Below are 14,175 nucleotides of genomic sequence, written 5' to 3'. Positions count from 1 at the left end.
AGGGGAGTAGACCCTAGATTAAGGGGTGATCCAGTCTCTGAAGCTCTTTTGTGCTCTCTGTGATGGGTGAAGTTTGGACTTGTGTTATGTTCAGAGTCCTACAACATAAATGGTAAGTCTGCATTTGTTTGCAGTTTCTCTTTTTTTTGAAAAAAGAGTTCTGACTGTTCTCCCGGTGGCCACTGGGAGCATTGTGCTGTTTAATCATGCTATGTACACTTACTCATGTGGGCTGCTGTTTATCCTCCAGCCACTAGAGGGCGCAGGCTCGCTCAGTATGGTCTATTTTTATATAGACGGGAAGGGAGGCCATGCCATGTGGCAACAGGCTCAGTAGGCCCCTGGAGACATAGTAGCTCCCATGGATACTAACAAAGTGTGAGTACTTACTATGGGAGTACTGTTTGAAGACAAGTCTTGATTATGTGCTGAATATTTACTGCTTATCCAGGGGGTCTGTACAACTGTAAGTTGATACACCCCTGGATGGTTAGCACTTCACTTTAAAGTGTTGTTGACTGCTCTTTAGGCAGGTGCAGCATAGTATACATGCTTGCAAACTTGTTGCTTAAAAGTATGTTTAAATATGCACGTTTGGAAAAACATGAGCATGGGTGCATTTTAAAGAGCTGTATCTCCAGTATAGTGCATATGTGTTTGGCTAAATCCTGCAGGACTAGTATGGGGCCAACTGCAGTTAAGCAGGTGCTTGCAAACTAGCTGAAACGCACGGTTGCTGAAGATGCATGTTTTTACATATTTGCATACATATACATTGTTATACGTGTTTACATAAAGATACATGATCATGTTTGCACAAAGATGCATGTTCATGCATAAATATACATGGTTATACATGTTTGCATAAAGATACGTGATCATGGTTGCACAAGGATGCATGGTTATTCATGTTTGCATAAAGGTACATGGTTATACATGATTGCATAAAGATACATGGTTGCATAAAGCTGCATGTTTGGACATGATTGTATAAATAGACATTGTTACACGTGATCGCATAAAGATGCATGTTTATACATGTTTGCTTGGATATACATGGTCGCATAAAGATACATGTATAGACATGGTTATACGTGGTCGCATAAAGATACTTGATCTCATAAAGATGCATGTATATACATGTCTGTATATATACGTTGCATAAACGCATTTCATAAGCGCGGGCTTACTTATTGCGAAAATGCTTGTTTTTATGGGCACATGTTGCATGAATGTGTGTGTGTGTACAGTGTACGCTTTCATATTTTGCCTAAATGCATAGTTGCATAAGCACATGCTTCTATTGATGCATATTGCTTAAACACATGCTGGCATGTTTAATTTGTACTGCATACGTAATGTTTATTTATATAAGCTGTTTACATATGTACTTGTTTTCCTGGGACTACATACATATGTGCTTATTTGCATAGGACTACATGCATATATGGGCTTATTTGCCTGGGTGCTTGTTTGCCTGGGGGTACATACGTGTGCACTTATTGACCTTGTACTGCATACATAAATGCATAAATTGCAAGAATACTTGTAATACCTGCATGTTTGCATATCTAGGCACATGCATACCTAAGGGGTTGCATAGAGGTAAACCAACATTGTATTAGGGCTGTATATTAGGTCCCCCAGTCCAGCGGGACCTGATGGTCTTGAGTCCTGTATCTCAGCACTGTTGGGCCCCTGGAAGCCAGATTTGGGGAACTTCAGTTACAGGAATTTGTGTGTATTTTTTTTTTTTTTTTGCCTGGGGTGAAGCCAGAAATGGAAATATGTGAGTGGGAGATTTTTCTTTTTTTTTTTTTTTTTCTTTCTCCAATTGGTAGAGGAAAGGAGCCTTAACCGTATATGTGCATTGGCTGGGTGGGAGCCGTCTACTTCTGATAGGACATTCAGGAACGTCCTTCAGGAGGAGCGGGATCGCGCGTGCCTGCGCAGCCCTGATGTGCTCTCAGGGGGATTCTGTTGGTCCTTTTTATCTCAGAAGGTGGCTTCTTTGGTTGCTATCACTTCACGAAGTGGAGTGTCAGTGTTGGCGGCTCTTTCATGCAAGGAGCTATCCTTGGTCTTGCATCATAAGGTGATGCTGTGTCCTCATCAATTTATATTGCCTAAAGTGTTTTCTAGTTTTTTCACTTGAATCGGAACAATGTCTTGCCTTTTTATTTTTCTCCTACTCTAGAGGTAGTTCAGATGCTCAGGGTCTACTTGAGTTGACGGTACAAGTCAGAAATCCTGATTTGTGTTGCCAGAAGAGCCCAGGAAGGGCAGACAGCATCCAGGTCAAATATTTAGCAGTGGATCTGCCAGTTTATCAATGATGCCTATGGTTTAAATGGCAAAATCTTTTTTTTTTTTTTTTTTTTTTTTTTTTTTCTGGAGAGAGATTCTCTACCAGGTGTGGGAGTATCTTGGGCCATCCATCATCGGGTGTCAGTGGCCCAGGTGTACAAGACCACCATTTGGTCTTGTTTATACATCTACAGGGTTTTTACCAGGTTGATGTCAGTCATGTAGAATATGCTACCTTTTGGCCTCAGCGTATTACAAATAGCAGAGTAGGTCCTTCTTTGGCAGTTTCTATGATGGTGTCTCCCTCCCCTCGGGGTCATTGCTTTGGGACATCTCAGATAGTAACTACTAGGGGTGCACTGAATGGGTTTTTTGGTGCCGATACCGAAAATGAAAAATACACTAGGCTGAAAACCGATACCGAAACATATTTAAAAAAAAAAAAATTTTTTATACAGGAGATGGTCAGAGACTGGGGACATGGTACGGAAGATGGTCAGAGACTGGGGACATGGTACGGGAGATACAATGATACATGATGCAAGAGATACAATGCAGCCTCACTAGTGCCCATCAGATGCAGCCAGCGTCCCCCATTGCAGCTAGCCTGTGAAGGGAAGAGAGGAGAGCCACCTCTGTCGCCTGTTTGACCACAGTGCCGTCACATACAGCCCCTCCCCTTGTCCTGGTGCTTTGATAGACAGATCATCCGTCCAATCCTGCGGGTGATTGGTCTATCAAAGTGCCCGGACAAGGGGGAGGAGCTGTATGTGACGGCGTGCATCCAGGAACACACAGCTATTGAAATGAAAGCTGTGATGTTCCCGCGCTGTGGTCAAACAGGTGGTGGAGGCGGCTCTCCTGCACTATAGCACGATATAGCTTTTCATGATCGGCGGCACCAGGGGCAGGGGGCGGAGCCCTGCCCCCCAACCAGGCCACGTCCCATTTTTGGCTTCATTATCAGCCGTTTTTCTCTTTCGGCAAAATGCCGAAAAGGGCATTTTCAGCCGATATGTTTCGACGGCCGAAATTTCAGTGCATCCCTAGTAACTACTATAGCTGCTCTGTTCCCGTGATGTATGATAAAGAAAATAGGATTTTTCCTACAGCTTACCTGTAACTCCTTTTTCTTGGCGTACATCATGGGACACAGAGGCCCCTCCCCTCTTTTGGGAATTGCTTGCTACAAAACTGAGGTACTTCCTGTATAGGAGGGGTTATATAGAGTGGGGACTTCCTGTCTTACAGTAATTTACTATAGCTGCTCTGTGTCCCGTGATGTAATCCAAGAAAAGGATTTTTGCAGGTAAGCTGTAGGAAAAATCCTACTTTTGAATCTTTAAAGCACCTTCTTGGCAGCTATGTGATGCTACGACTCTGATCAAATATTTACTTGTCTGCTTTAGTGTGCTTTACTATACGTCTGACCTTTTTTTAATGAAGTGTCTGTATCTTGTATATTTATTTTGGCAGATGTATATACATTAATAACTTGTATTGCACTCTGTCAACATTGTCAAAGACTTTTTTATGAGCTTTTGATGCATCTAAAATGTGTTATTGCACAATGTACTTATCACTAGGATCATGTGTGCTTCACATTTTTAAGTGCAGCGCCGGTCATATTTTTTTTTTTCCTAAGACTTAAACAGTGAGGAAGGGGCTAGAACTTCAGTAACATATGATCAAAGTACAGACTTTGGGCTGGAGGAAGTATCAATGGACTAAAAGTATGATGTAGTCGCCACACTTGGCTCCATTGAGAACTACAAGTCTCTGCTGCAATGGCAGATGAGACTTGTGTAGAGGTCGACCAATATATCGCCAATATTTAGCCCTTTTTTAGAAATCAGCAGCGGTCGAATTGTGTGCAAAAATCGGCCGGTTACCTCCCTTCCCCACACTCCACTGACAGTTTCACACACAGAGCGGCTCTGTGCTCAGTGTGTGAAACTGATTTGCATGTGAATGCAGAGATAGGAGCTGTCAGAATTGAGTGTGATGTCGGGGTGGGTGGGGCCCAGATATCAAACACCAGCCAATAGCATGGGATCTGCTACGTGTATATGGCTCCACACACTTTCTTAAGCAGCTCAATCATTGGCCTGGTGTTTGATAGCTGTAGGCCACGCCCACACCCGACATCACACTGAATTCTGACAGCTGCTCTGTGCATTCAGTTACATATAGTGAAACTGACGAATCGGCTCAATGTGAAAACTGACAATGCCACCTGTCAGTGCCAACCAGTGCCACCTGCCTATCACCAGTACCAACTGCCAAAAAAGGAAAAAAATTGGCTTAAAATATTGTCCGCAGAAATCGGCATCCTATATCGGCCATTGGCCGGCCCGATTTCTAAATATCGGCCAGAGGAAAACGCATATCTGTCGACCTCTAGTCTCCCTCCATTGCCAAATCTCTGGGTATGGATAATACAACTGTTCAGACAGTCATGTCCAAGTGACAAAAAGGCAGGAGCCTATGGGGAGAATAACCCCTGGATTCGTTAGGGATGAAGGGTATGGGGAGGGAGAATGTTTGTTTGAGGGTGGTAGTCCAAGAAAAATCTGGGTGAATAGATGGGAAAATCTCACTTTCTCTTCTAAAGTTGCCCTACCTCCTAAGCCTCCCTTTTGTTCTTTTAATGTGATGGGTGCTCACCTGTGTAGGGGGTGTTTAGGATGGAACAGTGTACAACTCCACTTCATCTGTTGAATATATCTGGATCTACTGTGTATTTTGATATGAAGTTGACACTGAACACAATATTTCATCATATTCTTGAATAAAAACTGGTCACAAACTTGAGCAGTTAAAACTAGAATAAGTGTTTTTTTTTTTTTTCATAGCGTAAAGTCCTATATGCCCTCTATATGAGTAGAAGGCCCCACCAGAATCTGTGGCATGCATTTTATCTGGGAAGTGCTGCTCAAAATTGTCAGTACCACCCAGTTCAACAACTTGAAATGAAAAATTTGAAGGAGCTGGGTGTAGAGCTTTTGGCCAGACTGGGTACAATCACTATTCGGGTAATCTGACAGCTGTGATTGCCTTGGCTGCTTGAATGCAATGGCTGTCAGTGGGAGTCTGTCCACAGGTTGAAGGAAAGACATCTGGCTAGCCTTGGAGTGTAATGAACTGACCATCTCCCATTCTATTCCCCGATGGATAGCCAGACCTATCTTCCAATTATGAGCAATGTAATCTGTGTCCATTATGCTGCTGGGATCTGGAAGGGGGCACCAAGGTGGGTCAGGGGCCTGGTAATTAAATCACAGTATATTTAACAGCAGCAGTATTTGCTTACTTTGAGCACCTACATCTGTTTGACCTAACACTTTTTTTTTTTTTTTTTTTTTATTATTATTTATTTTTAGCTGATCTGAGATTTTGCTTAGTTGTTACTGAACTGTGTACCTTCTGAGTACAAGTTCTGTGAGTAATGGCTGGACATTGCTTAGATAAGAGCTGCCTTATCATACTTGTTGATGCTTTCCTATGTGCCTGGCCTTTGCTCTGCCACGCTGTCCTAGGAATATAGCCTGAGTACATGTCTACTGTTTTAGACTTTCAACTTGCTACTGTGGCTTTTTTTGAAAGCTTCATTTAACTGCTACGCTACAGCAGTAAAGAGAATGTTCTCCTATGGCATTGTATGTTTTTTACTAGTGTACTTTTATAGCATGCATTGTTTTTAATTTTATTTGAAAAATCAAGACCGTGACGTAGCTGAATTGGCAGGCTTTTTTTTTTTTGCGTTGGTTGGGGAGTCATCTTTCCCAAGTACCTAAAGTAGAGAAGGTTACATGGATTGACTGTCTTCGGAGCTCTTGGTCTCCTGTGATCCGTGACAGTCTCTCATCCTGTTTCTGTCTTGATCTCTCAAGCAGGAACTTTTCTACTTTTACATCCATGCCTCTTGAGAGTTTGCATTCTCTTTGAAATGTGATCGCATCCTTTTGTCTGCTAAACTTTGTACAATGAAACGGAATTCATCAGTGGGACTTTAAAAGGGGTACGCTACCAGGATGGAAATGTAGATTCATTTATGTCAAATATGTGCCTGTTATCTGAAATCGGTGCTTGATAAATAGGTTTAGTGGCAGTGGTATAGTTTTGTGCGATGATGAATTAATAGCTAGATATGTCTCCAAAATGAATTGGGAGGGCTTTTTGGAAATTACTACAAAAATTTACTACAAAAAGTAGTGACTGCCTAAAGTCTGTGTGTCACAGACCCTGAGTAGTGTCATGTTCATTGTCATTGCAGTATGGGTATCTGAGCATCTCAGTTATGTGGAATATTCTGATCATTGTTTGTCTTGCAACTACTCGTGTTGGATCGCATCAACTGTCCACTGTTAAATGCACGGTTTAGCTGTTTACTTTAACTTTCCGTTTTGGCTATCTTTCTGCATGAAATGGGAAATAAGGCTTCTCCAGAGGGTGGTACTATGGATACCACTATGATACACTATGCCGCATCCTAATACCCATCAAGGGAGATCAAGAAATAAAGAATGGACTTTTAGGCATAATTTAAATATATTTGTATACATTTTGTTGAAACAAAAAAAAAGTATAAACATTTAAAGTGTGTGTGTGTGTTTATGAATTTTATTGAAACACACACACACACACACACACACACACACACACACACACACACACACAATGTTTTTTTTTTTTTTTACTTTTATTGAAAAAAAAAATGTATAAAATATATTTAATTGTGAAAAAATCCATCCATTCTTCATTTCTTGATCTTCCCTGATATCTTTCTGAGTGAGTTTTACACAAGACAATGATACTCCATTTTAAAGACGTTGTAAACCTCCGGGGGGAAAAAAAATTCCAAAGGCAAAAAACCCTGCAAGACAAAGGCATAATGAGCTAGTCTGCTTCACACACTTGCTCATTATGAAATGCTTCAATTAGAATGATGTCCTGCAGTGCCGCCCGCACTCCGTTCCCACAGCCGCATCTTTCCCGGAGTTACTTCCGGGTTCGCGGGCTCCGGTGCTGTGATTGGCCGGAGCCGCACAGATGTCACTCCCGCGCATGTGCGAGGGTGCTGCTGGCCACGGCATGGGTCCTAAAGCAACAACATGATTGGGCCTTTCCTTCAGTGCGCATGCACAGATGATGGCGTATATAGTAAATATCTCCTAAACGGTAAACGTTTAGGAGAAATTTACAGTACCTACAGGTAAGTCTTACTATAGACATACTACTTCACTTCTGCAATTCTTGCATCGGTGAGAATTGGGTAAGCTTGTCCTTCCCACTCACAACCTCCTGGGACACTTTACATATCCGAGGAGGCTGTGGGACCAATCTGACAATTCAGCATGATCTTGGCTCTGTGCAGTGGTGAGGTGGCTGTGAAAGAGCAGGAAGTCACACCTGGCTCTCAGTTAAGATGGCAGCACCAGGAATCCAAAGATCAGAGAAGTACCGGACTCTTGAGCCGGCAACTGTCAGCATCTTTAAAAGTCCGCAGCTATAGTTTTGATAGATGGATATAGATATATCTATCTAGAAAGAGCGAGACAGATATAGATAGGTATTTTTATTTTTTTCAGAGAATATGAATAACACAAACTTTTCTTTCACTTATGGTTAGCGTTTGGCTGACGCCATTTATTAATCGACTATTTACTCTTTTTAAATCATAATTACAACAAACTACCCAAATGACTCTGATCAAAAGTTTACATACCCTGGTGATTTTGGCCTGATACCATGTACACAGGTTAACACAAAGGGGTTTGAATGGCTATTAAAGGTAACCATCCTCACATGTGATCTGTTTGCTTGTAATAAGTGCCAGACCCTTCCATCTTTCATCCAGTGCTGCACTGACATTTCTGGGGGAATTTCATGGGGAAAGCAAAAGAATTGTCAAAGGATCTGCGGGAAAAGATAGTTGAACTGCATAAACAGGGAAGGGATATAAAAAAAAGTTATCAATGGAATTGGGAATGCCAAATCAACAGTATTCAAACTCTAATCAAGAAGTGGAAAATGAGGGGTTCTGTTGAAACCATCAGGTTGACCAACTAAAATTTTGGCCACAACTGCCAGGAAAATAGTTTTGGATGCAAAGGAAAAACCCACAAATTACTTCAGATGAGGGACTCTCTGAAAACATGTGCTGTGGCTGTTTCAAGATGCACAATAAGGAGGCACTTGAAGAAATATGGGCTGCATTGTCGAGTCACCGGAAGAAAGCAGTTACTAGGCAAATGCCACAGTATCCCGCTTACAATATGCCAAACAGCACAGAGACAAGCCTCCAAAATGTAGCTTTTTGGCCACAACCATAAACGCTGGAGAGGAGTCAACAAGGCCTACGATTTAAGGTACAGAGGTGGATCGCTTATGTTTTGGGGAAGTGTGAGCTATAAAGGCACAGGAAATTTGGTCAAAATTGTTGACAAGGTGAATGCAGTAGTTTTCAAATACTGAAGGAACATTTGCATTCATCAGCCAGGAAGCTGCGCAAGGGATGTACTTGGACCCTGCAACAGGACTATGAATCCAAAACACAAGGCCAAGTCAACCCATCATTGGGTACAGCAGAAAGTTTAAGTTCTGGAGTGGCCATCTCAGTCTCCTGACCTCAATATCATTAAGCCACTCTGGGGAGATCTCAAACATGCAGTTCATACAAGTCAGTCCAAGAATTTACAGGAACTTGAGGCTTTTTGCCAAGAGGAATGGGCAGCTTTACCATCTGAGAAGATAAAGACAAATACCACAAGACTTCCAGCTGTCATTGATGTTAAAGGGGGCAATATACAGTATTAAGAACTGGGGTATGTAAACTTTTTTTGATCAGGGTCATTTGGGTAGTTTCTATTGTGATTATGATTTAAAGAGTAAATGCAGTTGATTGATGTATGGCTTCAGCCAAATACCAACCATGAGTGAAAGAAACGTTTTTGTGTCATCATTCACATTGTCTGCGAAATGGCCAAGAAATCATAAATTCTGCCAGGGTATTTTAACTTATGAGCACAACTGTGTGTGTAATTATATATATATATATATATATATATATATATATATATATATATATATATATATATATATAAAAATAAATATTCACACACACTTTTGACTAGTGATGATATAATTTATCCATCGGCTATATTGAGAGATATAAAAAAATTATAAAGGGTATTGTTTTGGTGTCACTTTAAAGTTCAGAGACAGGATCTGCTCTTAATATTTCTGAGACCGAAAACTGGGACAGATGCTGTTTTAGTTTTCATTTGGGGAAAGAATAGCACAGCTATTAGACTGCTGTTCTGGGAATCTAGTTAAATATGTAGTCGGGGCCCCGGACAATTGAGTGTTTTAAATTTAGATTTAATGTGGCAAAATGTCTAGGAGGGGGAGGAAAATAGGCCAACCTTATATATAATTTGAGGTCCTGAACCTTTTTCAATATACTCTGTATAAGTAACACATTTCTGATTACTTGAGCTTTATTATGATACTTATGATCGTAAGTCTGAAGGCAGACAGGAATTCTTTGCCTGCTGCTCCCTCACTCAGCAGGTAACAGTGGAGAACTTATGTGGTTGTTGGTTCATTACTTGGGGATCTGCAATGCAAAACATAACTTGGTCACTTGATAGACCAGGTTTCAACTCTTCTTTCTTCTGCTCTTCTGTGGAAGGGTACTTGCAGAGCCCATAATACATCCTGTTGACATAGATGCTAACAGCTGTCAAGTGTCCAAAGGCTGATCACTGGGGTTTCTAGTATTTAATGGTTAGTATACCTTTGTTGTAAATTATCTAGACCCTCCAAGGGGACCCGTTATGTTCTTAATCGCTGTTCAGTGAAGCAAAACTTTCATCCTTCAGATAGCATACTTTTAGGCCAACAGTGACTTAAACAATACCAGTCCAAAAAATTCCAAGCTGTTTAATAGCCATCATACTGGATATACTCCATAATGGATGAATCACTTAGTAGATGAAAGATGTCACATGTCTAGGCCTTCTCTGCCATTTTCACAGCAACCCTGTAGTCAAAGAAGGGGCAAGTGTGAAAAGGTCATTCATATACTTACCCTGCCCCTCCTGGGCAGGCATACTGTTAGGCGCAATGCATAAGGGTATTGGGTCTCAAACTTTGAGACCAGAACCCAGTAAATTTTCTTAAAGCATGCCATGCCCTTAGCTGTGAAGAATAAAGTTGGAAGGCTCTGTAGGGAATGAGGATGCTGGGGGACATTGTGGGACACTGTTGGGGGAACTATGGTGAGCTGGGAGGCGCTCTTGGCGGCAGGGCGGCACTTTGGGAAGTTGTGGAGGCTTTAGGGCCTAAGTATACTTTGGGGGGGGGGGGGGGGGGCCCTATGAAGGTTAAGATCTGCAAATCCGACCCTTCCCCTTCCTAGCCAAAACCTAAAAAATGCATGGATTGTTTGGAGATGGCCTAAAAAAAACTACCTCCCTCAAAGCTATACTTGAGGGAGAACTTTTCCCTGTTGACAAAGGATTTATTTTCCAGAAACAAGCCTAAGATAAAGCATTTTATAAGCAGGGTGTATCAAGCATCTGTCTGCCATCTGTAAAGGAACGTTCAGTGCTGTGTGATGTTACTGACCTTTATCACTTACAATTTGAATTGTTATCCCTTTGATGATCTTGCAAGAATAACTCCAGGCAAGAATTAAATTCTGTTGGTGCTGATCAAAAATACATTCCAACGGTGCTAAAGCAGAATGTCCTTTCAGAATACTTTTAAACTGCGTTTTAAAGATCATCTCGACAAAATCAGGGTTCCATCCTCTTGATGAGAAAACATTTTTCCACCTACTTTTTCGTGGGACGCCCATGAGGAGCGTGGCAAAGTCTGCATGTGTACACAGGCCTTATCAGGAGAACCTCTAACTAGTCAATTGCTGCCTTATTTAGCAAACTTTCCAATCTGCAGCAGGGTGATGCCACAATATTGATACATTTTTGTTACCATTCAGAATTACAAAAAAAATTAAATCTATTTTTCAAATCTTAAATTTAGGATATGCTCTAGAAAAGGGGTAGGCAGTTTTTTTTTTTTTTTTTTTTTTTTTTGTTTTGTTTTGTTTTTGTTACTAGTGTACTGAAAAATGTTTGTAAACCTTAGGAGATTAGGACCTGCAGGTGAGCTCTGTGCCCCGTTGCAAAAATTGGAGATAGTTCAATTATGGTGACTATTGGGTGTAGTTTAATAATCTGAGCCTACGCTACACATGTATACTTAAAGGGGTAAAAATAAGAGTCCTTAAATACATTGGTACTAATAAGAATCTTAAGAATCTTGCAAACCTACATAAACCTCAGCACAAACGATAATTAAACTTTTATTCCTTCCCTAGTGGCCCCTTTGAATGTTGCACCCCAAGTACTGGTAGAAATCCTTTTTGCACACAGATTACACAGCTTGCTGAATAGAGGGAACTGAGCTCTGGGGGTAAGGGGGGGCTAACGTTCCCTGACTGCAGCACTAGCAGTAATGAGGGCTTTAGGACCAGCAGCAGTTTGCAGTGGAGCTGGGGTAGGAAAGTGCATGTCTGTGTGCTGGAGAGTTACGGAAAAGTGGGGATGAATTACCTTTTTAGGTCCGAGGGCTATGGAAGGGGGGGGGCTACTTGCGTTATAACTGTGGTGGGCGTCTTCATACGTTGCCTCAAGCTCACTCTGCCACTGTCGCGCTTTTGTCAGGGAGGTGGATACACGTGCTAACAAAAGGTGGCGAGTGCCACCCCTGGCACATGTAGAAGAGGTTACCGACCCCTGCTGTGGAAAATTGCACAAAAAAAAAAAACGCCTTCAAGTGAGCCTTACCGGGAGGCCTGACTAGTAAGCCTCTATTAAAATCATTAATTTGTGTTTTTATTTTTTTTATCATTATAGTGATGATGTAAATACCAAATGACCTTCTGTTTGTCCTTTTTTTCTTTGTTCCACCTGTCATTGTGTGACATGTCTGGAAGCTAAAAGTGGCTCTCACTGTACTACTTGGATATCGTTCTATTTACTTCTATACAATGGATTGTAATAGTCTGCTGGAAATATAACTTTGAATTCCCTCACAGGCGCACTTTTGTTTCACAGAACAGCTGTTTTTGTGTTCTAGGCAGATGGATGCAGGCTACCTAGTGCTTCCTAGCGCATGCTGCGTTATATATGCCGTAATACCACTAGCCACACTGATTTTTATTTAGGTCAGGCCCTAATTATTACAATAGTAACTGGCACCAGTGGCATGCATAGCTTATAATAACTTCAAATTGCTCAGACCATCAATCAGACATACTTTAAGGACACGTCTTTAAACCCATCTACATGAACTGTTTGTTTTTTTTTTTTTACCGTATATATCTGCCTGAACTGCAGGCAGAGGTAAAAATAAATAAATGTAAAGGTTAATTCCATCTTTTACATTGTTACACCCATATTTGGGCTATAACCTGGTGCCAAGCAGACCCCAAACCCTGCCCACGCTATGGCAGGCAGACTTTTAGTTCTCAACAGAACACAAGTGTGGTAATTACAGCACTCGTCACCCTTTAACACTTCTTCCAGGTCTCCAACTGAAAGCCTGTAGCTCAGTATTCACATAGTGCTAGAGGAAGAATGTGCAGAATCCTACCATTGTGCCCACGATTCATTGTGGGTGCAATGCTGTGCTGGCTCCTGTGCAACAAAAAAAAATACTTATTTTTGCAGAATAAAAAAATAAATAAAGCGTTTCTTTTTTTAAAAGGTCGAGTTGGCCTTTTAAGCCAGTTATGTATGTATTAAAATATATATATTTTAAAGTACCTAAGTATCTCTTGAAGAGGACCTATGTAGGTTGAAATCCAAGAACTCCCAAGGTGGGTCCTAGCCTGAGCTGTATTCCTAAGACCCCTTTCACATCAGGGAGTTTTGCAGGCACTATAACGTTAGAAATAGCGCCTGCAATCCGCCCTAAGACCCCTTTCACACCACACCGCCCATAGCGTGGGCAGTAAAACGCCACTATTTTTAGCGGCGTTTCACCACCAGATTTGCGGAGCATTTCGGCCGCTAGCGGGCGCTTTTACCCCCGCTAGCGGCCGAGAGGGTTAAAACTGCCAGCAGTATTTGCCGGCGGTATTAGTGCTGCCCCATTGATTTCAATGGGGAGCAGCGGTGAAGGAGCGGTAAACACACTGCTCCAAAGAAGCTGCTGGCAGGACTTTTCCCTGACGTCCTGCCAGCCCTCTGGCTTTCACACTACAAACAATGGTGCAGCTTTTTTAGGGTGGATTGCAGGCACTATTTCTAACGCTATAGGGCCTGCAAAACGCCCTGGTGTGAAAGGGGTCTAAAAAAGCTGCACCATTGTTTGTAGTGTGAAAGCTCAAGGGCTTTCACACTACAGCGGTGCGCTGGCAGGACATCAGAGAAAAGTCCTGCCAGCAGCTTCTTTGGAGTGGTGAAGGAGCGGTGTGTACCACTCCTCCACCGCTGCTCCCCATTGAAATCAATGGGGCAGCGCTGTAATACCGCCGGCAAAACGCTGCTATTGCGGCATATTGCCAGCAGTTTTAACCCTTTCTCCGAAATGCGCCGCAAATCCAGCGGTAAAACGCTGCTAACAATAGCGGTGTTTTACCGCCCACACTATGGACGATGTGGTGTGAAAGGGGTCTTAATGCTGACCTAGATAATCTAATATTGTCTAAACACAAGTCATCTGTGGACTCTGACTTCAATCTTGGTGTGCTTTTAGGCGTGTCTTCCAGTTGTGCAATAATCTAATGTGATACTTTTAATCTCTCATGTAATAAAGACCAGTCACTGCTGCTCTCTTCTTGTGCAGGCTGAC

The 14,175-nt window shown here is 41.9% G+C and overlaps 1 protein-coding gene across 1 annotated transcript in view; it reads left to right on the top strand.

Moving 5' to 3' along the window:
* LMBR1L (limb development membrane protein 1 like) overlaps nt 1-14,175 on the top strand; it is a 90,240-nt gene that overhangs the window by 36,402 nt on the left and 39,663 nt on the right. The window lies entirely within an intron of this gene.

The sequence above is a fragment of the Lithobates pipiens genome, unplaced genomic scaffold (genome assembly GCF_037356315.1).
Source record: "Lithobates pipiens isolate NorthernLeopardFrog02 unplaced genomic scaffold, aLitPip1_a1.2 Scaffold_16, whole genome shotgun sequence".
NCBI classification, from domain to species: domain Eukaryota; kingdom Metazoa; phylum Chordata; class Amphibia; order Anura; family Ranidae; genus Lithobates; species Lithobates pipiens.
Note: the sequence above shows the minus strand (reverse complement) of the source record. Positions and strands in the feature narration are given on the sequence as shown.